The 25,393-nt window shown below is 49.1% G+C and overlaps 1 protein-coding gene across 48 annotated transcripts in view; it reads right to left on the bottom strand.

The window, feature by feature from the left end:
• Positions 1–25,393, bottom strand: part of LOC134927837 (uncharacterized) — a 1,188,393-nt gene that overhangs the window by 405,278 nt on the left and 757,722 nt on the right. For 8 of the 48 annotated variants that reach the window (XM_063922875.1, XM_063922882.1, XM_063922884.1 and 5 more), the window contains exons 1-2: positions 23,105–23,359; positions 22,787–22,850 (exon numbers count right to left, since the gene is read on the bottom strand). The exons of 37 other annotated variants lie outside the window; for them this stretch is intronic. The gene's annotated coding sequence lies outside the window, so the exon portion shown is untranslated. 3 more of the 48 variants (XM_063922873.1, XM_063922878.1, XM_063922874.1) reach the window with 2 other exon arrangements.

The following is a 25,393-nucleotide window of genomic DNA, read 5'->3' as shown; positions in this document are numbered from 1 at the left end:
CCATTTTTTGTTCGGGCGGGACGCCATCATGTCCACCTTTGGTCTTTCCCAACGGTTCACAATCATGCGGAAAACTTCCCGATGAAGTTCCCACTCTCCCGGGTGGAGGTCGTGCCTGCTGAGGAAGTCTGCTTCCCAGTCGTCCACTCCCGGAATGAACACTGCTGACAGTGCTATCACATGATTTTCCGCCTAGCGAAAAATCCTTGCAGTTTTGCCACTGCCCTCCTGCTTCTTATGCCGCCCTTTCTGTTTACGTGGGCGACTGCCGTGATGTTATCCCACTGGATCAATACCGGCTGACCTTGAAGCAGAGGTCTTGCTAAGCTTAGAGCATTATAAATTTGCTCTTAGCTCCAGTATATTTGTGTGGAGAGAATTCTCTAGACTTGAGCACACTCCTTGTGTGACTGCTCCCCAGCCTCTCAGGCTGGCCTCCGTGGTCACGAGCATCCAATCCTGAATGCCGAATCTGCGGCCCTCTAGAAGATGAGCACTCTGTAATCACCACAGGAGAGACACCCTTGTCCTTGGATATAGGGTTATCCGCTGATGCATCTGAAGATGCGATCCGGACCATTTGTCCAGCAGATCCCACTGAAGAGTTCTTGCGTGAAATCTGCCGAATGGAAGCGCTTCGTAATAAGCCACCATTTTTTACCAGGACTCTTGTGCAATGATGCACTGACACTTTTCCTGGTTTTAGGAGGATCCCGATTAGCTCGGATAACTCCCTGGCTTTCTCCTCTGGGAGAAACACCTTTTCCTGGACTGTGTCCAGAATCATCCCTAGGACCAGCAGACGTGTCGTCGGAACAACTGCGGTTTTGGAATATTTAGAATCCACCCGTGCTGTCGTAGAACTACTTGAGATAGTGCTACTCCGACCTCCAACTGTTCTCTGGACCTTGTTCTTATCAGGAGGTCGTCCATTTTCTTTGAAGACGAATCCTCCTTTCGGTCATTACCTTGGTAAGGACCCGGGGTGCCTTGGACAATCCAACGGCATCGTCTTGAAACTGATAGGGACAGTTCTGTACCACGAACCTGAGGTACCCTTGGTGAGAAAAGGCAAATTTTGGGACATGGAGGTAAGCATCCCTGATGTCCCGGGACACCATATAGTCCCCTTGTTCTTTGCTATCACTGCTCTGAGTGACTCCATCTGGATTTGAACCCTTGTAAGTGTTCAAATTTTTCAGATTTAGAATAGGTCTCACCTAGCCTTCAGTACCACCATATAGTGTGGAGCAATACCCCTTTCCTTGTTGTCGGAGGGGTAATTTTATTATCACCTGCTGGGAATACAGCTTGTGAATTGTTTTCAATACTGCCTCCCTGTCGGAGGGAGACATTGGTACAGCAGACTACAGGAACCTGCGAGGGGGGAAACCTCTCGACATTCCAATCTGTACCCCTTGGATACTACTTGTAGGATCCAGGGGTCCTGTACGGTCCCAGCGTCATGCTGAGAACTTGGTAGAAGCGGTGGAGGGCTTCTGTTCCTGGGAATGGGCTGCCTGCTGCAGTCTTCTTCCCTTTCCTCTATCCCTGGGCAGATATGACTCTTATAGGGACGAAAGGACTGAGGCTGAAAAGACGGTGTCTTTTTCTGCAGAGATGTGACTTAGGGTAAAAAACGGTGGATTTTCCAGCAGTTGCCCTGGCCACCAGGTCCCATGGACCGACCCCAAATAACTCCTCCCCTTTATACGGCAATACATCTTTGTGCCGTTTGGAATCTGCATCACCTGACCACTGTCGTGTCCATAAACATCTTCTTGCAGATATGGACATCGCATTTACTCTTGATGCCAGAGTGCAAATATCCCTCTGCGCATCTCGCATATATAGAAATGCATCCTTTAAATGCTCTATAGTCAATAAAATACTGTCCCTGTCAAAGGTATCAATATTTTTAGTCAGGGAATCCGACCAAGCCACCTCAGCTCTGCACATCCAGGCTGAGGCGATCGCTGGTCGCAGTATAACACCAGCATGTGTGTGTATACTTTTTAGGATATTTTTCAGCCTCCTATCAGCTGGCTCCTTAAGTACGGCCCTATCCGTAGATGGTACCGCTACTTGTTCTGATAAGCGTGTGAGCGCCTTATCCACCCTGAGGGGTGTTTCCCACCGCGCCTTAACTTCTGGCGGGAAAGGGTATACCGCCAATAATTTTCTATCGGGGGAAACCCACGCATCATCACACACTTCATTTAATTTATCTGATTCAGGAAAAACTACAGGTAGTTTTTTCACCTCACACATAATACCCTTTTTTGTGGTACTTGGAGTATCAGAAATATGTAACACCTCCTTCATTGCCCTTAACGTGTGGCCCTAAAAGAAAATACGTTTGTTTCTTCACCGTCGACACTGAAATCAGTGTCCGTGTCTGGGTCTGTGTCGACCGACTGAGGTAAATGGGCATTTTACAGCCCCCGACGGTGTTTGAGACGCCTGGACAGATACTAATTTGTTCGCCGGCCCTCTCATGTCGTCAACCGGCTTGCAGCGTGTTGACATTGTCACGTAATTTCCATAAATAAGCCATCCATTCCGGTGTCGACTCCCTAGAGAGTGACATCACCATTACAGGCAATTTGCTCCGCCTCCTCACCAATATTTTCCTCATACATGTCGACACACACGTACCGACATACCGCACACACATAGGGAATGCTCTGATAGAGGACAGGACCCACTAGCCCTTTGGGGAGACAGAGGGAGAGTTTGCCAGCACACACCAAAACGCTATAATTATCCAGGGACAACCTTTATATAAGTGTTCCTCCCTTATAGCATTTTAATATATATATATATATATACACATATCGCCAAATCAGTGCCCCCCCTCTCTGTTTTAACCCTGTTTCTGTAGTGCAGTGCAGGGGAGAGCATGGGAGCCTTCCCACCAGCCTTTCTGTGAGGGAAAATGGCGCTGTGTGCTGAGGAGAATAGGCCCCGCCCCCTTTTCGGCGGGCTTCTTCTCCGGAGTTTTAGATATCTGGCAGGGGTTAAATACATCCATATAGCCTCAAGGGCTATATGTGATGTATTTTTCGCCATACAGGTATTATACATTGCTGCCCAGGGCGCCCCCCTCCAGCGCCCTGCACCCTCCGTGACCGCTGTGTGAAGTGTGCTGACAACAGTGGCGCACAGCTGCAGTGCTGTGCGCTACCTGATGAAGACTGAGAGTCTTCTGCCGCCTGGTTCCGGACCTCTTCATCTTCAGCGTCTGCAAGGGGGGTCGGCGGCGCGGCTCCGGGACGAACCCCAGGGCGAGCCCTGTGTTCCGACTCCCTCTGGAGCTATGTCCAGTAGCCTAAGAATCCAATCCATCCTGCACGCAGGTGAGTTGAAAATCTCTCCCCTAAGTCCCTCGATGCAGTGAGCCTGTTGCCAGCAGGACTCACTGAAAATAAAGAACCTAAAAACTTTTTCTAAGTAACTCTTTAAGAGAGCCACCTAGATTGCACCCTTCTCGGCCGGGCACAAAAACCTAACTGAGGCTTGGAGGGGGGTCATAGGGGGAGGAGCCAGTACACACCATGTGATCCTAAAAGCTTGCTTTTGTGCCCTGTCTCCTGCGGAGCCGCTATTCCCCATGGTCCTGACGGAGTCCCCAGCATCCACTAGGACGTTAGAGAAAAGAACTTTAACCGTTAACCACTTAAGATCTGCTCTCTCAAGTGGTTCAAACAAAGGACTCTGGAGAAATTTAAGAACTAAATTCAAATCCCAGGGAGCTGCAGGAGTAATAAATGGAGGTTGAATATGTACTACTCCTTGGAAAAATGTACGTACATCCTGTAAATCGGCAATCTTCTGCTGAAACCATACAGTCAACGCCGAGACTTGCACCCTCAAGGAAGCAACTTTCAACCCTTTATCCAAACCTGCCTGAAGGAAATCCAAAATCCTTGCTACCTGAAAAGATCTCGGATTGTAATTTTTTCCAGTACACCAGTGAATATAGGCTTGCCATATTCTATGATACACACGGGCCGAAGAAGGCTTTCTTGCTCTAAGCATGGTTTGGATTACTTGTTTCGAAAATCCTTTAGCCTCTAAGATAGAGGTTTCAACAGCCACGCCGTCAAAGATAGGCGATCCAGATGACTGTGATAACAAGGACCCTGCATTAACAGATCTGGACGTTGAGGGAGCAGTATCGGTGCTTCCACTGACATTCTCAACAGATCTGTGTACCAATGCCTTCTTGGCCAAGCTGGAGCTATTAGAATGATTGCTCCTTTTGCCTGTTTTATCTCTCTCACTACTCTTGGTAATAGAGATATTGGAGGGAACAGATATGCCAGCTGAAACCTCCATTCTACTGACAATGCGTCTACCAGGACCGCTCCTGGGTCCCTTGTTCTTGATCCGTACCTCGGAACTTTGTTGTTTAGACGAGACGCCATAAGGTCTATCTCCGGTAGACCCCATCTGTTCACCAGTGTCTGAAACACTTCTGGGTGTAGTGCCCATTCGGTTTCCTGAATGGTGTGCCGACTGAAAAAATCCGCTTCCCAATTTAGTACACCCGGGACAAATACTGCTGACAATGCCGGGAGATGGAATTCCGCCCATTTTAGAATGGGAGTTACTTCCTCTATCAGACTCTTGCTGCGAGTTCCTCCTTGATGATTGAGGTATGCTACTGCCGTCGCAGTGTCTGAGCGGATCTGGACTGGTCTTCCTTGTAGATTACTTGGCTCTAGTTCAGGCAAAAGACAAACGGCCCTTATCTCCAACAGATTTATCGGCAGGCGACTTTGCCTTGCAGTCCATTTTCCTTGGAACCATAGGCTTCCGAGTACCGCCCCCCCAGCCCTGCAGGCTGGCATCTGTTGTCAGGACTTGCCACTTTCTTATCCAAAAGGGTCTCCCCTTGTTTAAATGGTCTGTCTGTAGCCACCACGCTAGAGACATTTTTACATTTACTGGAATCTTTATCATCTGTTTCTTTATCGTCTGATGATTTCCGTTCCATTTTTTGTCAGAATAAGGTGCTGCAATGGTCTGGAGTGGAATTGCGCATATTCCACCATGTCGAAGGTTGATACCATCAGACCCAACAGTCGCATTGCTGCATGGACTAACATTGTCTGGGCTTGCAACGCTTCCTGAGCCATGACCTGTACCTTGACTATCTTTTTCTCTGGTAAGAGAACTTTCTGTAGGTCTGAAACCAATATGGCCCCCAAATGAACCATCCGCAGTGACGGATTCAGGGACGACTTCTCCCAATTTATGAGCCACCCGTGTCTCTGTAAACAAACTATCGTCTGTTGAAGATGGCTCAATAGTAAGTCTTGCGACTGTGGTAAGATTAACAGGTCGTCAAGGTATGGGAATATTCTTATCCCCTGCTTGCGCAGACAAGCTTCCATAACCACCATGATCTTGGTAAACACCCCGGGTGCTGTAGCTAGCCCGAAAGGCAGAGCTTGGAACTGGAAATGTTACTGGAGGATGGCAAACCTTAGGTAACACCGATGTGACAGTGCTATAGGCACATGTAGGTAAGCATCCCGTACATCCAGAGATACCATGTAATCTCCCGGTTTCATAGCCAACATTATGGAGCGTAACGTCTCCATGCGGAACGTCGGAATCCATATGTATCTGTTCAACATTTTTAGATTTAGAATTGGTCGATATGACCCATTTGGTTTCTGGATTAGAAACAGATTGGAGTAATACCCCTGTCCCTTTTGTGATGGAGGTACTGGGACAATCACACCTGACTGCAGTAATTTTTGGACTGCTTCTTGCAGGGCATTGGCCTTCGACTCTATACGAGACGGGCTGGTGCAAAAAAATGTTTGAGGAGGCTGCCTACTGAATGGGAACCCATACCCCTGAGATACTACCTTCTGCACCCAGGCATCTGCTGTTGACTGTTGCCATATGTGTGCAAATTGAAGGAGTCGGCCCCCAACCCTGGAATCCTCCAGGCGGAGGCCCGTCTCTTCAGGCTGAAGGTTTCTGTTCAGGTTTGGAAGCTGGCTTTTTGCAAGCCCACTGCTTCCTACCCCTGGATTTAAAATAAGAATTTACTCACCGGTAATTCTATTTCTCGTAGTCCGTAGTGGATGCTGGGAACTCCGAAAGGACCATGGGGAATAGCGGGCTCCGAAGGAGGCTGGGCACTCTAGAAAGATTTAGGACTACCTGGTGTGCACTGGCTCCTCCCACTATGACCCTCCTCCAAGCCTCAGTTAGGACACTGTGCCCGGACGAGAGTACACAATAAGGAAGGATTCTGAATCCCGGGTAAGACTCATACCAGCCACACCAATCACACCGTACAACTCGTGATATGAATCCCAGTTAACAGTATGAAACAACTGAGCCTCTCAACAGATGGCTCAACAATAACCCGATTTAGTTAACAATAACTATGTACAAGTATTGCAGATAAACCGCACTTGGGATGGGCGCCCAGCATCCACTACGGACTACGAGAAAATAAGATTTTACTTACCGATAAATCTATTTCTCGTAGTCCGTAGTGGATGCTGGGACTCCGTCAGGACCATGGGGAATAGCGGCTCCGCAGGAGACAGGGCACAAAATTTAAAAGTTTGACCACTAGGTGGTGTGTACTGGCTCCTCCCCCTATGACCCTCCTCCAAGCCTCAGTTAGGATACTGTGCCCGGACGAGCGTACACAATAAGGAAGGATTTTGAATCCCGGGTAAGACTCATACCAGCCACACCAATCACACCGTACAACTTGTGATCTGAACCCAGTTAACAGTATGACAAACGTAGGAGCCTCTGAACAGACGGCTCAACAATAACAACCCGATTTTTTAGTAACAATAACTATGTACAAGTATTGCAGACAATCCGCACTTGGGATGGGCGCCCAGCATCCACTACGGACTACGAGAAATAGAATTATCGGTAAGTAAAATCTTATTTTCTCTGACGTCCTAGTGGATGCTGGGACTCCGTCAGGACCATGGGGATTATACCAAAGCTCCCAAACGGGCGGGAGAGTGCGGATGACTCTGCAGCACCGAATGAGAGAACTCCAGGTCCTCCTTAGCCAGGGTATCAAATTTGTAGAATTTTACAAACGTGTTCTCCCCTGACCACGTAGCTGCTCGGCAGAGTTGTAATGCCGAGACCCCTCGGGCAGCCGCCCAAGATGAGCCCACCTTCCTTGTGGAATGGGCCTTGACAGATTTAGGCTGTGGCAGGCCTGCCACAGAATGTGCAAGTTGAATTGTGCTACAAATCCAACGAGCAATCGTCTGCTTAGAAGCAGGAGCACCCAGCTTGTTGGGTGCATACAGTATAAACAGCGAGTCAGATTTTCTGACTCCAGCCGTCCTTGAAATATATATTTTCAATGCTCTGACAACATCCAGCAACTTGGAATCCTCCAAATCGCTAGTAGCCGCAGGCACCACAATAGGCTGGTTCAGGTGAAACGCTGAAACCACCTTAGGCAGAAACTGAGGACGCGTCCGCAGTTCTGTCCTGTCCGAATGGAAAATCAGATATGGGCTTTTATACGATAAAGCCGCCAATTCTGACACTCTCCTGGCTGAAGCCAGGGCCAGTAGCATGGTTACTTTCCATGTAAGATATTTCAAATCCACCGATTTGAGTGGCTCAAACCAATGGGATTTGAGAAAATCCAAAACTACATTAAGATCCCACGGTGCCACTGGGGGCACAACCGGGGGCTGTATATGTAGTACTCCTTTTACAAAAGTCTGGACTTCAGGAACTGAAGCCAATTCTTTCTGGAAGAAAATCGACAGGGCCGAAATTTGAACCTTAATGGACCCTAATTTGAGGCCCATAGACAATCCTGTTTGCAGGAAATGTAGGAATCGACCCAGTTGAAATTCCTCCGTCGGGGCCTTCCTGGCCTCACACCACGCAACATATTTTCTCCAAATGCGGTGATAATGTTGTGCAGTCACCTCCTTCCTGGCTTTTACCAGGGTAGGGATGACCTCTTCCGGAATGCCTTTTTCCCTTAGGATTCGGCGTTCAACCGCCATGCCGTCAAACGCAGCAAGTCTTGGAATAGACACGGTCCCTGCTGAAGCAGGTCCCGTCTTAGAGGTAGAGGCCACGGATCTTCCGTGAGCATCTCCTGAAGTTCCGGGTACCAAGTTCTTCTTGGCCAATCCGGTGCCACGAGTATCGTTCTTACTCCCCTTTGCCGTATAATTCTCAGTACTTTTGGTATGAGAGGCAGAGGAGGAAACACATACACTGACTGGTACACCCATGGTGTTACCAGAGCGTCTACAGCTATTGCCTGAGGGTCTCTTGACCTGGCGCAATACCTGTCCAGTTTTTTGTTGAGGCGGGACGCCATCATGTCCACCATTGGTCTTTCCCAATGGACCACAATCATGTGGAAGACTTCTGGATGAAGTCCCCACTCTCCCGGGTGCAGATCGTGTCTGCTGAGGAAGTCTGCTTCCCAGTTGTCCACTCCCGGGATGAACACAGCTGACAGTGCTAACACATGATTTTCTGCCCAGCGAAGAATCCTTGCAGCTTCTGCCATTGCCCTCCTGCTTCTTGTGCCGCCCTGTCTGTTTACGTGGGCGACTGCCGTGATGTTGTCCGACTGAATCAACACCGGCTGACCCTGAAGCAGAGGTTTTGCCAGGCTTAGAGCATTGTAGATTGCTCTTAGCTCCAGTATATTTATGTGAAGAGACGTCTCCAGGCTTGACCACACGCCCTGGAAGTTTCTTCCCTGTGTGACCGCTCCCCAGCCTCTCAGGCTGGCATCCGTGGTCACTAGGACCCAGTTCTGTATGCCGAATATGCGGCCCTCTAACAGATGAGCACTCTGCAACCACCATAGCAGAGACACTTGTCCTTGTGGACAATTTTATCCGCTGATGCATCTGCAGATGCGACCCGGACCATTTGTCCAGCAGATCCCACTGAAAAGTTCGTGCATGGAATCTGCCGAATGGAATCGCTTCGTAAGAAGCTACCATTTTTCCCAGGACTCTTGTGCATTGATGCACAGATACTTTTCCTGGTTTTAGGAGGTTCCTGACTAGATCGGATAACTCCCTGGCTTTCTCCTCCGGAAGAAATACCTTTTTCTGAACAGTGTCCAGAATCATCCCTAGGAACAACAGACGTGTCGTCGGGATCAGTTGGGATTTTGGAAAATTCAGAATCCACCCGTGTTGTTGGAGCACTACTTGGGTTAGTGCTACTCCGACATCCAGCTGTTCTCTGGATCTTGCCCTTATCAGGAGATCGTCCAAGTAAGGGATAATTAAGAAGCCTTCTCTTCGAAGAAGGATCATCATTTCGGCCATTACCTTGGTAAAGACCCGGGGTGCCGTGGACAATCCAAACGGCAGCGTCTGAAACTGATAATGACAGTTTTGTACCACGAACCTGAGGTACCCTTGGCCTGTTGTAGGAGGGGTACCTTGACTATCACCTGCTGAGAATACAGCTTGTGAATGGCCTCCAATACCGTCGCCCTGTCGGAGGGAGACGTTGGCAAAGCAGACTTTAGGAAACGGCGAGGAGGAGACTTCTCGAATTCCAACCTGTAACCCTGAGATACTACCTGCAGGATCTAGGGGTCCACCTGCGAGTGAGCCCACTGTGCGCTGAAATGTTTGAGGCGACCCCCCACCGCCCCTGAGTCTGCTTGTAAGGTCCCAGCGTCATGCTGAAGCCTTTGTAGAAGCCGGGGAGGGCTTCTGCTCCTGGGAAGGAGCTGCTTGTTGCAGTCTCTTACCCTTTCCTTTGCCTCGGGGCAAATATGAATGTCCTTTTGCTCGTTTGTTCTTATAGGAACGAAAGGACTGCGGCTGAAAAGCCTGCGGCTTTTTCTGCTGGGAGGTGACCTGGGGTAAAAAGGTGGATTTTCCGGCCGTTGCCGTGGCCACCAGATCCGATAGACCGACCCCAAATAATTCCTCCCCCTTATACGGCAATACTTCCATGTCGTTTGGAATCCGCATCACCTGACCACTGGCGCGTCCATAAACTTCTTCTGGCAGATATGGACATCGCACTTACTCTTGATGCCAGAGTGCAAATATCTCTCTGTGCATCTCGCATATAAAGAAATGCATCCTTTAACTGCTCTATAGTCAGTAAAATACTGTCCCTATCCAGGGTGTCAATATTTTCAGACAGTGACTCCGACCAAGCCACGCCAGCACTGCACATCCAGGCTGAGGCGATTGCTGGTCTCAGTATAACACCAGTATGTGTGTATATACTTTTTAATGTATTCTCCAGCCTCCTATCAGCTGGATCCTTGAGGGCGGCCGTATCAGGAGACGGTAACGCCACTTGCTTTGATAAGCGTGTGAGCGCCTTATCCACCCTAGGTGTTTCCCAGCGCGCCCTAACCTCTGGCGGGAAAGGGTATAATGCCAATAACTTCTTTGAAATTAGCAGTTTTCTATCTGGAGTAACCCACGCTTCATCACACACTTCATTCAGTTCCTCTGATTCAGGAAAAACTATTGGTAGTTTTTTCACACCCCACATAATACCCCTTTTTTTTTGGTACTTGCAGTATCAGATATGCAAAGCCTCCTTCATTGCCGTGATCATATAACGTGTGGCCCTACTGGAAAATACGTTTGTTTCTTCACCGTCGACACTGGATTCAGTGTCTGTGTCTGGGTCTGTGTCGACCGACTGAGGTAAAGGGCGTTTTACAGCCCCTGACGGTGTCTGAGACGCCTGGACAGGTACTAACTGGTTTGCCGGCTGTCTCATGTCGTCAACCGACTTTTGTAGCGTGCTGACACTATCCCGTAATTCCATAAACAAAGCCATCCATTCTGGTGTCGACTCCCTAGGGGGTGACATCACCATTACAGGCAATTGCTCCGCCTCCACGCCAACATCGTCCTCATACATGTCGACACACACGTACCGACACACAGGGAATGCTCTGATAGAAGACAGGACCCCACTAGCCCTTTGGGGAGAGAGGGAGAGTTTGCCAGCACACACCCAAGCGCGATATATATATATATATATATATATATATATATATATATATATATATATATATATATATATGTGTATGGACAACCTTAATAAGTGTGTTCCCTTTATAGCAGCTCAAATATTATAAATATCGCCAATAAGTGCCCCCCCTCTCTGTTTTTACCCTGTTTCTGTAGTGCAGTGCAGGGGAGAGTCCTGGGAGCCTTCCTCGCAGCGGAGCTGGGCAGGAAAATGGCGCTGTGTGCTGAGGAGAATAGGCCCCGCCCCCTTTTCAGCGGGCTTCTTCTCCCGGTTTTTTTGGAACCTGGCAGGGGTTAAATACATCCATATAGCCCCAGGGGCTACATGTGATATATTTTAGCCAGAATAGGTATATTACATTGCTGCCCAGGGCGCCCCCCCCAGCGCCCTGCACCCTCAGTGACCGCTGGTGTGGTGTGCGGAGAGCAATGGCGCACAGCTGCAGTGCTGTGCGCTACCTCATGAAGACTGAGACGTCTTCTGGCACCGGTTTCTGGACCTCTTCTCTATTCGGCATCTGCAAGGGGGTCGGCGGCGCGGCTCCGGTGACCCATCCAGGCTGTACCTGTGATCGTCCCTCTGGAGCTAGTGTCCAGTAGCCTAAGAAGCAAATCCATCCTGCACGCAGGTGAGTTCACTTCTTCTCCCCTAAGTCCCTCGTTGCAGTGAGCCTGTTGCCAGCAGGACTCACTGAAAATATAAAAAACCTAACAAACTTTTTCTAAGCAGCTCTTTAGGAGAGCCACCTAGATTGCACCCTGCTCGGACGGGCACAAAAACCTAACTGAGGCTTGGAGGAGGGTCATAGGGGGAGGAGCCAGTACACACCACCTAGTGGTCAAACTTTTAAATTTTGTGCCCTGTCTCCTGCGGAGCCGCTATTCCCCATGGTCCTGACGGAGTCCCAGCATCCACTAGGACGTCAGAGAAATAGAATTACCGGTGAGTAAATTCTTATTTTCTCTAACGTCCTAGTGGATGCTGGGAACTCCGAAAGGACCATGGGGATTATACCAAAGCTCCCAAACGGGCGGGAGAGTGCGGATGACTCTGCAGCACCGAATGAGAGAACTCCAGGTCCTCCTCAGCCAGGGTATCAAATTTGTAGAATTTTGCAAACGTGTGCCCCTGACCAAGTAGCTGCTCGGCAAAGTTGTAAAGCCGAGACCACTCGGGCAGCCGCCCAAGATGAGCCCACCTTCCTAGTGGAATGGGCATTTACAGATTTTGGCTGTGGCAGGCCTGCCACAGAATGAGCAAGCTGAATTGTACTACAAATCCAACGAGCAATAGTCTGCTTAGAAGCAGGAGCACCCAGCTTGTTGGGTGCATACAGGATAAACAGCGAGTCAGATTTTCTGACTCCAGCCGTCCTGGAAACATATTTTCAGGGCCCTGACAACGTCTAGCAACTTGGACTCCTCCAAGTCCCTAGTAGCCGCAGGCACCACAATAGGCAGGTTCAGGTGAAACGCTGACACCACCTTTGGGAGAAATTGGGGACGAGTCCTCAATTCTGCCCTATCCAGATGGAAAATCAGATAAGAGCTTTTACATGATAAAGCCGCCAATTCTGACACGCCTGGCTGAAGCCAAAGCCAATAACATGACCACTTTCCACGTGAGATATTTCAGATCCACGGTTTTTAGTGGCTCAAACCAATGTGATTTTAAGAAACTCAACATCACGTTGAGATCCCACGGTGCCACAGGAGGCACAAATGGGGGCTGAATATGCAGCACTCCTTTCACAAATGTCTGAACTTCAGGTACTGAAGCTAGTTCTTTTTGAAAGAAAAATCGACAGAGCCGAGATCTGTACTTTAATGAAGCCTAGTTTTAGGCCCATATTAACTCCTGCTTGCAGGAAATGCAGAAATCGACCTAGTTGAAATTCCTCTGTTGGGGCCTTTTCGGCCTCACACCATGCAACATACTTCCGCCATATGCGGTGATAATGATTTGCTGTAACCTCTTTTCTAGCTTTAATAAGCGTAGGAATGACTTCCTCCGGAATGCCCTTTTCCTTCAGGATCCGGCGTTCAACCGCCATGCCGTCAAACGCAGCCGCGGTAAGTCTTGGAACAGACAGGGCCCCTGCTGTAGCAGGTCTTGTCTGAGCGGCAGAGACCACAGGTCCTCTGAGATCATCTCTTGAAGTTCCGGGTACCACGCTCTTCTTGGCCAATCCGGAACCACGAGAATTGTGTTTACACCTCGCTTTCTTATTATTCTCAATACCTTTGGTATGAGAGGTAGAGGAGGGAACACAAACTGACTGGTACACCCACGGTGTCACTAGAGCGTCCACAGCTATCGCCTGAGGGTCTCTTGACCTGGCGCAATACCTCTAGTTTTTTGTTTAGGCGTGACACCATGTCCCCCTGTGGACGACCCCACTGATTTACAATCATTTGGAAGACTTCTGGATGAAGTCCCCACTCTCCCGGGTGGAGGTCGTGCCTGCTGAGAAAGTCTGCTTCCCAGTTGTCCACTCCCGGGATGAACACTGCTGACAGTGCTAGTACATGATTTTCCGCCCATCTGAGAATCCTTGTGGCTTCTGCCATTGCCATCCTGCTTCTTGTGCCGCCCTGTCGATTCACATGGGCGACTGCCGTGATGTTGTCTGACTGGATCAGCACCGGCTGGTGTAGGAGCAGGGATTTTGCTTGACTTAGGGCATTGTAAATGGCCCTTAGTTCCAGAATATTTATGTGAAGGGAAGTCTCCTGACTTGACCATAGTCCTTGGAAGTTTCTTCCCTTTGTGACTGCCCCCCAGCCTCGTAGGCTGGCATCCGTGGTCACCAGGACCCAGTCCTGTATGCCGAATCTGCGGCCCTCCAAAAGATGAGCACTCTGCAGCCACCACAGAAGAGACACCCTGGTTCTTGGGGACAGGGTTATCAAGCGATGCATCTGAAGATGCGATCCGGACCACTTGTCCAACAGGTCCCACTGAAAAATCCTGGCATGGAACCTGCCGAATGGAATTGCTTCGTAAGAAGCTACCATCTTTCCCAGGACCCGCGTGCAGTGATGCACCGATACCTGTTTTGGTTTTAGGAGGTCTCTGACTAGAGAAGACAACTCCCTGGCTTTCTCCTCCGGGAGAAACACTTTTTTCTGGACTGTGTCCAGAATCATTCCCAGGAACATTAGACGTGTCGTCGGGACCAGCTGTGACTCTGGGATATTCAGAATCCAGCCGTGCTGGCGCAGCACTTCCTGAGATAGTGGGAGTAGCACTAACAACTGTTCCTTGGATCGTGCCTTTATTAGGAGATCGTCCAAGTATGGGATAATTAAAACTCCCTTTTTTCGAAGGAGTATCATCATTTCCGCCATAACCTTGGTAAATACCCTCGGTGCCGTGGAGAGTCCAAACGGCAGCGTCTGGAATTGGTAATGGCAATCCTGTACCACAAATCTGAGGTACTCCTGGTGAGGATGGTAAATGGGGACATGCAGGTAAGCATCCTTGATGTCCAGGGATACCATGTAATCCCCCTCCTCCAGGCTTGCAATAACCGCCCTGAGCGATTCCATCTTGAACTTGAATTTCTTTATGTATGTGTTCAAGGATTTCAAATTTAAAATGGGTCTCACCGAACCGTCCGGTTTCGGCACCACAAATAGTGTGGAATAGTAACCCCGGCCTTGTTGAAGTAGGGGTACCTTGATTATCACCTGCTGGGAATACAGCTTGTGAATCGCTGCTAGCACCGCCTCCCTGTCTGAGGGAGCAATCGGCAAGGCAGATTTTAGGAACCGGTGGGGTGGAGCCGCCTCGAATTCCAGCTTGTACCCCTGAGATACTATTTGAAGGATCCAGGGATCCACCTGTGAGCGAGCCCACTGATCGCTGAATTTCATGAGGCGGGCCCCCACCGTACCTGGCTCCGCCTGTGGAGCCCCACCGTCATGCGGCGGACTTGAAAGAGGAAGCGGGGGAGGACTTTTGCTCCTGGGAACCTGCTGTTTGTTGCAGCCTTTTTCCCCTACCTCTGCCTTTCCATGTGCCTTTTGGAATCTGCATCTCCAGTCCACTGGCGAGTTCATAAGCATCTCCTAGCAGAGATGGACAATGCACTTTTTTTTAGATGCCAGCCGGCAGACTTCCCTCTGTGCATCTCTCATATATAAGACTGAGTCTTTGATATGGTCAATTGTTAGCAGAATCGTGTCTCTGTCTAGTGTGTCAATATTTTCTGACAGTTTATCCGACCACGCAGCAGCAGCACTGCACATCCATGCTGACGCAATAGCTGGTCTAAGTATAATGCCTGAGTGTGTATATACAGACTTCAGGATCGCCTCCTGCTTTCTATCAGCAGGTTCCTTAAGGGCGGCCGTATCCTGAGACGGTAGTGCCACCTTTTTAGACAAACGTGTGAGCGCTTTATCCACTCTAGGAGGTGTTTCCCAACGTAACCTATCCTCTGGCGGGAAAGGGAACGCCATTAGTAGCTTCTTAGGAATTACCAATTTCTTATCAGGGGAAGCCCACGCTTCTTCACACACTTCATTTAATTCATCTGACGGGGGAAAAACTACAGGTAGTTTTTTCTCCCCAAACATAATACCCTTTTTTGTGGTACCTGGATGTAAATCAGAGATATTTAACACCTCTTTCATTGCCTCAATCATGCAGTGAATGGCCTTCATGGGCATTAAATTTGACTCCTCGTCGTCGACACTGGTGTCAGTATCCGTGTCGACATCTACTTGTGCCATCTGAGATAGCGGGCGTTTCAGAGCCCCTGATGACTTTTGAGACACCTGGACAGGCACGAGCTGAGAACTCGGCTGTCCCGCAGTCGGCATGTCGTCAAATTTCTTATGTAATGAGTCTATACGTGCACTCATTTCTTTCCATAAGCACATCCACTCAGGTGTCTGCCCCCCAGGGGGTGACATCCCTTCTAAAGGCATCTGCTCCGCCTCCACCTCATTATCCTCATCAAACATGTCGACACAGCCGTACCGACACACTCCACACACACAGGGAATGCTCAATATAGAGGACAGGACCCACAAAAGCCCTTTGGGGGGACAGAGTGAGAGTATGCCAGCACACACCAAAGCGCTATATAAGGCAGGGACTAACTGAGTTATGTCCCTTATAGCTGCTTTTTAATATAAACTATATACTGCGCCAAATTAAATGCCCCCCCTCTCTCTTTTTTACCCTTTTCTGTAGAGTAGTCTGCAGGGGAGAGCCAGGGAGCTTCCTTCCAGCGGAACTGTGAGGGAAAAATGGCGCCCAGTGTGCTGAGGGAGATAGCTCCGCCCCTTTTCCGCAGCCTATTCTCCCGCTTTTTTCTGGATTCTGGCAGGGGTATTTACCTCACATATAGCCCCTGGGGCTATATATTGAGGTATTTTTGCCAGCCAATGTGTTTTTATTGCTGCCTCAGGGCGCCCCCCCCCCAGCGCCCTGCACCCTCAGTGACCGGAGTGTGAAGTGTGAGAGGAGCAATGGCGCACAGCTGCAGTGCTGTGCGCTACCTTGGTGAAGACTGATGTCTTCATGCCGCCGATTTTCCGGACCATCTTCTTGCTTCTGGCTCTGTAAGGGGGACGGCGGCGCGGCTCCGGGACCGAACATCAAGGCTGGGCCTGCGGTCGATCCCTCTGGAGCTAATGGTGTCCAGTAGCCTAAGAAGCCCAATCCGGCTGCAAGCAGGCGAGTTCGCTTCTTCTCCCCTTAGTCCCTCGCTGCAGTGAGCCTGTTGCCAGCAGGTCTCACTGAAAATAATAAACCTAAGACTATCTTTCTTCTAAGAGCTCAGGAGAGCCCCTAGTGTGCATCCAACCTCGGCCGGGCACAAAATCTAACTGAGGCTTGGAGGAGGGTCATAGTGGGAGGAGCCAGTGCACACCAGGTAGTCCTAAATCTTTCTAGAGTGCCCAGCCTCCTTCGGAGCCCGCTATTCCCCATGGTCCTTTTGGAGTTCCCAGCATCCACTAGGACGTTAGAGAAACTGGGGTTGTTTAGGCTCCTCTTTTGCTTTCGCTTTGCCAACGAAAAAAGCGAAATTTTAAACCCTTGGACTTAGGGTTATAGGTAGCCGGAAATCTGACCTTTTTCGATTCAGCCTCTGATTCTAGGATATCCGATAAAGGTTTTCCAAATAATATATTACCCACAAAAGGCAATGCTTCCAATTCTTTCTTGGATTCCAGGTACGTAGTCAAATTGCTCTGCGAGCGACTACTGTCAAGGCTGAAGCTTTAGAAGCAACTGTACCTACATCAATTGCTGCTTCTTCCAAATACTGGGCAGATTGTCTTAAACGGCAAAAACGATCCTCTTGCTCCCCAGTAGGAGAAGGGATGCTATTCTCTAGTTCCTCTATCCATTCGCCCATAGCCTTTGCTACCCAGGCCGAAGCAATAGCAGGTCTTACCACTGCTCCTACTAGAGAAAAAAATATTTTTCAAAAGGCTCTCTATCCTTTTGTCTGTGACATCATTCAAAGAGGTAGATGACAGTGGTAAAGCAGATTTATGTATGAGTCGCAGAACATGTGCATCTACTTTTGGAGGAACTTCTCTCTTCTAACAATCCCCAGCAGGAAATGGATAATAAGACTCCCATCTCTTAGGAATCTTATACTTTTTACTGGGCGCTGCCCAAGACTCATCCATCATTTCCGTCAACTCATCTGACGCTGGAAATTCAGCTTTCACTGATTGTTTGTTTAAATACAGGTGCTTTTGCTTTTAACGCCGTCTTGGCTGGCTCTTCCAAAGAAAGCACAACCTTCACGGCATTAATAAGTTCAGCTACATCTTCTGAACTAAAGCTCTGCGAGTGATCATCATACGGAGTTGAATCTATTGTTTCCTCATCATCATCCGATGTATCATCTTGTGTAGTCTGCCACACAGACGTATCTGTCTTAGGCTTACCTGCCCCTTGGTTGCTTGTAGAGGCTACTGGAACCAAACCATAGGAGGGGAGCTGCATGTATGGGTTCATAGAGTAACCTAACCCTTGAGGTGGTGCTACCGGAGCTAACCTGTCCGCTATTGAAGACAGAGTCTTTGCAAACATATTCCATGGTGGCTCTGTTGGTGGTTGAACCAACTCCTGTTCTTTACTTCGCTGAAAAGCGAAACAGTTTGCACACAAACCCTCATAAGTGACCAATTGATTCATATCAATTACCCCTGACTTACAAGATAAGCATGTTAGGGCTATAGGAGTGCTTGATAAATTCTCCTCATCACTTTTGCCGCTCACAGACATGGTATTAACCCGTTATCGACTACACAATTTGTGACTGAAGAACACCCTATATGTCAGTATATAGAGGTGAGATCAATCCGACCACAGTGCACCTGATTGGAGGGTCAGAACAGGACTGACATTACACAGAAAAGTCAGCACACATACTAGCAGTCAGTCACATGTTAAAGCATTAGACATTGTCATATGAGAATACAACCTCCATAACTTATACATAAGTAGGAAAATTGTTCTTCTGTTTTAACGGTTTCTATTTTCAACATAACATGCAGAAAACACAGTAATATACAGGTCTCATATGCAATAGGTACTAAAAATTAACAATGCATACTAAGAAGTAGAGAGAATTTTTAGTACTGTATACCCTGCCTCCAGAGAGCGGGATACAGGGAGACTCACCACACTTCCATATCCAAGCAAATACGCTCGTAAGACGCCGAGTGGATTCAGACGCTACTGGTGTACACTGCCGCTCTTGATAACGGACACGGACGCTCACCAACGGACACAGACGCTGAGCGACATCCACGTGTATGCAGACGCTAAGGCCTGCGACTCGGTCTGGGCGGGTTTATATCCAGTGTACACAACCGCAGCATCTAAGCTGCGACCGAGTACCCTCGTGGTAGCGTCTGAGCCGGAAGTGAGGTCATTTAGTTCATGAAACGAGAGACACGCGGGAACTGGCCATGAACTTGGAGGAGGGACTGCCAGGAGAGTGTCTGAATCCCCCTGTTGACTTAAACTCCCAGGATCGCGGCCTCTACCTAGTCCTGGCGCCTATGATCCCCAGAGCATAGCGCTGTCACACTCCAGATGTTCGGCGCATCAACACACTGTTTGTAGTCTCCACCAAATCAGTGTAGCTGTGTCCTGACCCCTCTAGTAAGAGGAAGTCCATAGACTCACCGTCTCCCCATGCTCCGGCCACAGCCTGGTTACGTCTGCTGGACCTGCTAGAACATCCGATACAGACGCCCGTCGAGACAGCACTGATACCCGAAGGTAAGCGTTGTTGCGACCAGTGGGGAGTTGTTGGAGCGACTCTTTCTAGTATGCGTTTAAGACGCTGTTAAGAGAAGTCGCTCAAAAAAATATAGTAAGTCTATAAAAATAAAATAAAAGCTTTAGGCTGCTTTATTCACAGCAGCCCTGTGACCATGCGGCTTCCTGCCGCACCAAGCAAAAACCTGATCTGACTGAGTCAGTGGGCGGGACTCTATAGTGGAGGCCCCAATGCATCCTGGGAGCCCAGAAAGCTTGTCACTGTGTTGGTGCCATTTTCGCTGTCGCTCGACAATATCCCAATGTTATCCTGTGGACCCAGCCAGAGAACAGTAGATTTACCTGCGGTAGCTGTGGAAACCAGGTCCGCGAGACCTTCCCCAAATAAAACTTCACCTTTGTAAGGTAAAACCTCCATATGCTTCGAGTCGGCATCCCCCGTCCATTGGCGGGTCCACAGGGCTCGCCTAGAAGAAATCTCCATGGCGTTGGCTCTTGAACCTAGCAGCCCAACGTCTCTCTGAGCGTCTCTCATATATAAGATTGCGTCTTTAATATGACCTAAGGTCAATAAAATGGTATCCCCATCTAGGGTCTCAATGTCAGCGGACAAGATAGCTGTCCAAGCTGCAACCGCGATACACACCCATGCCGATGCTATTGCCGATCTGAGTAAAGCCCCCGTATGTGTATAAATAGATTTTAAGGTAGTTTCCTGTCTGCGATCAGCAGGATCATTGAGGGCTGCCGTGTCAGGAGACGGTAGCGCCGCCTTCTTGGACGAGCGCGTTAAAGCCTTGTCCACTCTGTGCGAGGATTCCCAACGTACCCTGTTCTGTGCAGGGAAAGGATACGCCATAAGAATCCTCTTGGGAATCTGCATTTTGTCTGGAGTTTCCCAAGCTTTTTCAAATAACTCGTTCAGCTCATGAGATGGGGGGGAAAGGTTACCTCAGGTTTCTTTTCCTTATACATGCGCACCCTCGTGTCAGGGACAGAGGGGTCATCTGTGATATGCAAAACATCTTTTATTGCAATAATCATATAATGAATACTTTTGGCCACCCTTGGGTGTAACCTCGCATCATCGTAGTCGACACGAGTCAGAATCCGTGTCGGTATCAGTGTCTGCTATTTGGGATAGAGAACGTTTTTGAGACCCTGAAGGGCCCTGTGACACATTTAAAGCCATGGATTGACTTCCTGTTTTTTCCCTGGACTCTGCTTTGTCCAACCTCTTATGCAATATGGTCACATTTGCATTTAAAACATTCCACATGTCCAACCAATCAGGTGTCTGCGTTGCCGGCGGAGACACCACAATCATCTGCTCCACCTCCTCCTTAGATGAGCCTTCCGCTTCAGACATGCCGACACACTCGTACCGACACCCCCACACGGATATTTATCTGGAGATAGTCCCCCAATAAGGCCCTTAGTGGGGGGGGGGGGGGGGGGGGAGAGAGGAGGAGGAGGAGGAGGAGGAGGAGGAGGAGGAGGAGGAGGAGGAGGAGGAGGAGGAGGAGGAGGAGGAGGAGGAGGAGGAGGAGGAGGAGGAGGAGGAGGAGGAGGAGGGAATGCCAGCACACACCCAGCGCCAACTGTCATTGGAAAACAAAATCCCAGAATATATAGCGCTTTTTTATATAATTATAATACACTCACTGCGCCTCACAAGTGCCCCCCCCCCATCCCCTCTTTTTTTTGCCCTGTGTCACCGTGTTCAGCAGGGGAGAGTCCGGGGAGCCAGCGTCTCTGCATTGCTCTGTGGAGAAAATGGCGCTGGTTAGTGCTGTGGGACCAAGCTCCGCCCCCTCCAACGGCAGGCTTCGGTCCCGCTCAATTTTATAATACTGGCGGGGGATCTATATAACTACTGCCTCCGCAGCCTATAATACTCCTATGCCAGCCTCAGAGGTTTATATTGCTACCCAGGGCGCCCCCCTGCGCCCATCCGTGCCTGCTAGTGTGTGTTGTGTGGGAGCAATGGCTCGCAGCGTTACCGCTGCGCGCTTACCTCAGGGAAAATCTGAAGTCTTCTGCTCTTCTTATACTCACCCGGCTTCTATCTTCCGGCTCTGCGAGGAGGACGGCGGCGCGGCTCTGGGACGAACAGCGAGAGGAGACCTGCGTTCCGACCCTCTGGAGCTAATGGTGTCCAGTAGCCTAAGAAGCAGCGCCTATCACTTAAGTAGGTCTGCTTCTCTCTCCTCAGTCCCACGATGCAGGGAGCCTGTTGCCAGCAGTGCTCCCTGAAAATAAAAAAACCTAACAAAATTCTTTTTTCAGAGAAACTCAGGAGAACTCCCTGTAATGCACCCAGTATCTAACTGAGGACTGGAGGAGGGGCATAGAGGGAGGAGCCAGTGCACACCCATTCTAAGGTTCTTTATAGTGCCCATGTCTCCTGCAGAGCCCGTCTATACCCCATGGTCCTTACGGAGTCCCCAGCATCCTCTAGGACGTAAGAGAAAAAAAATCGCCAAAACAGATCAGTTGATTTACAATATTTCAGTGTTTTAAGATGCCCACAAGTAGTTGGTCTGTGTCAAAGGTGTATTGCTTCTGTAGTTCAATAGGCTTAAATTGTGGCAGAGACCTCTACTGCTTATAGCAGTGGTTCTTAAACATTTTTGAATCACAGCACCCTAGAGTATCAGTTTTTTTTGTTTGCCGTGCCCATATACTAGACGATATTATGAGCAATTTGGCCATTTCCAACGGAACTACAAATCATTCATAATAGTGCAGATCGTTCAGTGTCTGAACAACAACAATCACGATGCGCGGACCGCATGGTCATAGTTTCTGATATTCCCTGCTGCAGGGAAGATCTGAAGCTATCATCAACTAAAGCATGATCCTGGATGTAGCCACTCCCAGACCTCAAGCTATATCTTATGTGTACTGTACTATACTGTTTGCCCAGGACTGCCGGGGAAGTTCAAGGGAAACCGTTAACGAGAACACATAATTTACAGGTCATCTAGTGTATGGACACCTTTAGGTTAAGTTATGTTTTGGGGGGCAAGATTTGCTTCTGATTGCCAGCCACAAGCACTGGTTTAACCGATTACATTAACCATATATAATTTTAATTGGTCCTGTACCACCAACCCAACGCACCCTTGCAAGTGTCTCAAGGGTGCCACAGCACACAGTTTGTGAACCACTGGCTTATAATGTAATGGTACACGCTTAAATCAGTTGATGCCACACATGCCGCAAGGCATGGCGGCTTAAATCTATGTGTAAGCAGGAAATGCAGAAATTTTAAATACACAGCTCCTGCTGTACACTGGCAGCATAAAGCGCTATACGCATACCCCATACGGCAACAGAAACTAAGCACTGCTGACGTCACTTAATAGCATAACACATTTTTTTAATCTGGATTTCAATGTTCAAAAGGAAATAAAACCAAAATGAGATGTGCCCCTTTAAACACGTGCTCAAGGAAAAACAATTGTTCTAGCAAACAAGATGTAATCATTACCTGCTCCTAATCCGGATAGTAGGCAGATATGCTGGGAATGGCGGGCACTGCACGCACGTGGTACCTGTAACAAGGGGACACAGCACAGCAATATAATTACGTGTACGAGGAAACATGTAACATGCGCAGAGAACGCGACGATGAGCTCAGGGAGAATAGGAGCCGATGGGCCCGTTACTAGTGTACGTGCCCAGGGGTGAGAGGCGGGGACGGCGTATATCGGATCTCACCCCAGCGGATCGGTAATCAGGGGGTCACACAGCAGCAAAACATCGCATCCACACATTCATCTGTCCTGGTCCATACATACATACATACCTAGGTGGCAAAGTCACAATTTGTCTCGATATACCGACAAATGGCGCGTCTCGCTCTCTGTGTCGCACTACGAGATCCTCGATCAACCGACCCGGATGCGATTTACAAAAGCGCTTCCTGTCCCTGTAGTCAGTGGTTGGTTGGTTCTAAATCGGAGTGGGGTAAGGGACCTATGACGTCACATGGGGCGGAGCCACATCACCAGGAGGAGGAACCACGCCCGAACAGGGTACCCATAAAGTACGTAATAGTTGGTTGCGTGGACAGTAGAAGAACTATCCCGCTGGCCTAGCTCCTCCCCCTGATGACGTAGATCCTCCCCCTGACGTCATATGTCTCTTAGGCCACTTGGATCTAGCATCTACCATTGTGTCTATGTTCCCCTCGTGGAAAGGACCAGGAAGTGACAACACAAGAGGGCAGAAGAGAACTTCCGCCCTTAAAGCGTGTTAATGTTTTATCCATTCTACATTTGTTTTAGGTGATTTTGTTTTAACTATGCACCATTATAACCTTGCGAGTATAACTAGACCCTACCACCCACTCCTTTACTAACTAATGTTTTCGAAGTTCAATTCTGGTGTTTTTTAAGATGGTAGACTGAATTCATTTCCCTGGCGGAAAACAAGTTCCTGCATTCCTCGCCAAATACATGCTTCCCAACTGTCCCGATTTTCACGGGATAGTCCCGTTTTCTCTAACGTCCTAAGTGGATGCTGGGACTCCGTAAGGACCATGGGGAATAGCGGCTCCGCAGGAGACAGGGCACAAAATAAAAGCTTGAGATATCAGGTGGTGTGCACTGGCTCCTCCCCCTATGACCCTCCTCCAAGCCAGTTAGATTTTTGTGCCCGGCCGAGAAGGGTGCAAACTAGGTAGCTCTCCAGAGCTGCTTAGAATAAAAGTTTAGTTAGGTTTTTTTATTTTCAGTGAGTCCTGCTGGCAACAGGCTCACTGCATCGTGGGACTAAGGGGAGAAGAAGCGAACTCACCTGAGTGCAGAGTGGATTGGGCTTCTTAGGCTACTGGACGTTAGCTCCAGAGGGACGATCACAGGTTCAGCCTGGATGGGTCACCGGAGCCGCGCCGCCGTCCCCCTTACAGAGCCAGAAGAGACGAAGGTCCGGTGAAAGCGGCGGCAGAAGACATCCTGTCTTCAAGACTAAGGTAGCGCACAGCACCGCAGCTGTGCGCCATTGCTCTCAGCACACTTCACACTACGGTCACTGAGGGTGCAGGGCGCTGGGGGGGAGCGCCCTGAGACGCAATATAACACACATATACCTTAGCTGGCAAAAGGAATACATCACATATAGCTCCAGGGCTATATGGATGTATTTTTTCCCCTGCCATTTTACACAAAAAAGCGGGAGTTAAGGACGTCGTGAAGGGGCGGGGCCTATCTCCTCAGCACACTGGCGCCATTATTCCCTCACAGCTCCGCTGGAAGGACGGCTCCCTGATTCTCCCCTGCAGTACTGCATCTGATTCAGGGTAAAAAAGAGAAGGGGGGGCATTTTGGCAGCAAATAACTAGATTAACAGCAGCTATAAGGGATTAACACTTATATAAGGTTATCCCTGTATATATATAGCGCTGGGTGTGTGCTGGCAGACTCTCCCTCTGTCTCTCCAAAGGGCTAAGTAGGGTCCTGTCCTCTATCAGAGCATTCCCGGTGTGTGTGCTGTGTGTCGGTACGCGTGTGTCGACATGTATGAGGAGGAAAATGAGGTGGAGGCGGAGCAGTTGCCTGTGTTAGTGATGTCACCCCCTAGGGAGTCGACACCTGACTGGATGATTGTGTTTAAGCAATTAAGTGATAATGTCAGCAATTTACAAAAAACTGTTGACGACATGAGAAAGCCGGCAAATCAATTAGTGCCTGTTCAGGCGTCTCAGACACCCTCAGGGGCCCTAAAACGGCCGCTACCTCAGTGGGTCGACACGGATCCAGATACAGATACTGAATCTAGTGTCGACGGTGACGAGACAAACGTAATGTCCAGTAGGGCCACACGTTACATGATCACGGCAATGAAAGAGGCATTGAATCTTTCTGACACTACAAATACCTCAAAGGCGGGTATTATGTGGGGTGTGAAAAAACTGCCAATAGTTTTTCCTGAGTCTGAGGAAATAAATGAGGTGTGTGATAAAGCGTGGGTTTCCCCCAATAAAAAACAGCTAATTTCTAATAAGTTATTAGCACTATACCCTTTCCCGCCAGAGGTTAGGGCACGGTGGGAAACACCCCCTAGGGTAGATAAGGCGCTCACACGTTTATCTAAA

This window comes from Pseudophryne corroboree, chromosome 5, assembly GCF_028390025.1.
Source record: "Pseudophryne corroboree isolate aPseCor3 chromosome 5, aPseCor3.hap2, whole genome shotgun sequence".
In the NCBI taxonomy this organism is placed as follows: domain Eukaryota; kingdom Metazoa; phylum Chordata; class Amphibia; order Anura; family Myobatrachidae; genus Pseudophryne; species Pseudophryne corroboree.
The sequence above is the reverse complement of the archived record's forward strand: the minus strand, read 5'-3'. Positions and strand labels throughout refer to the sequence as shown.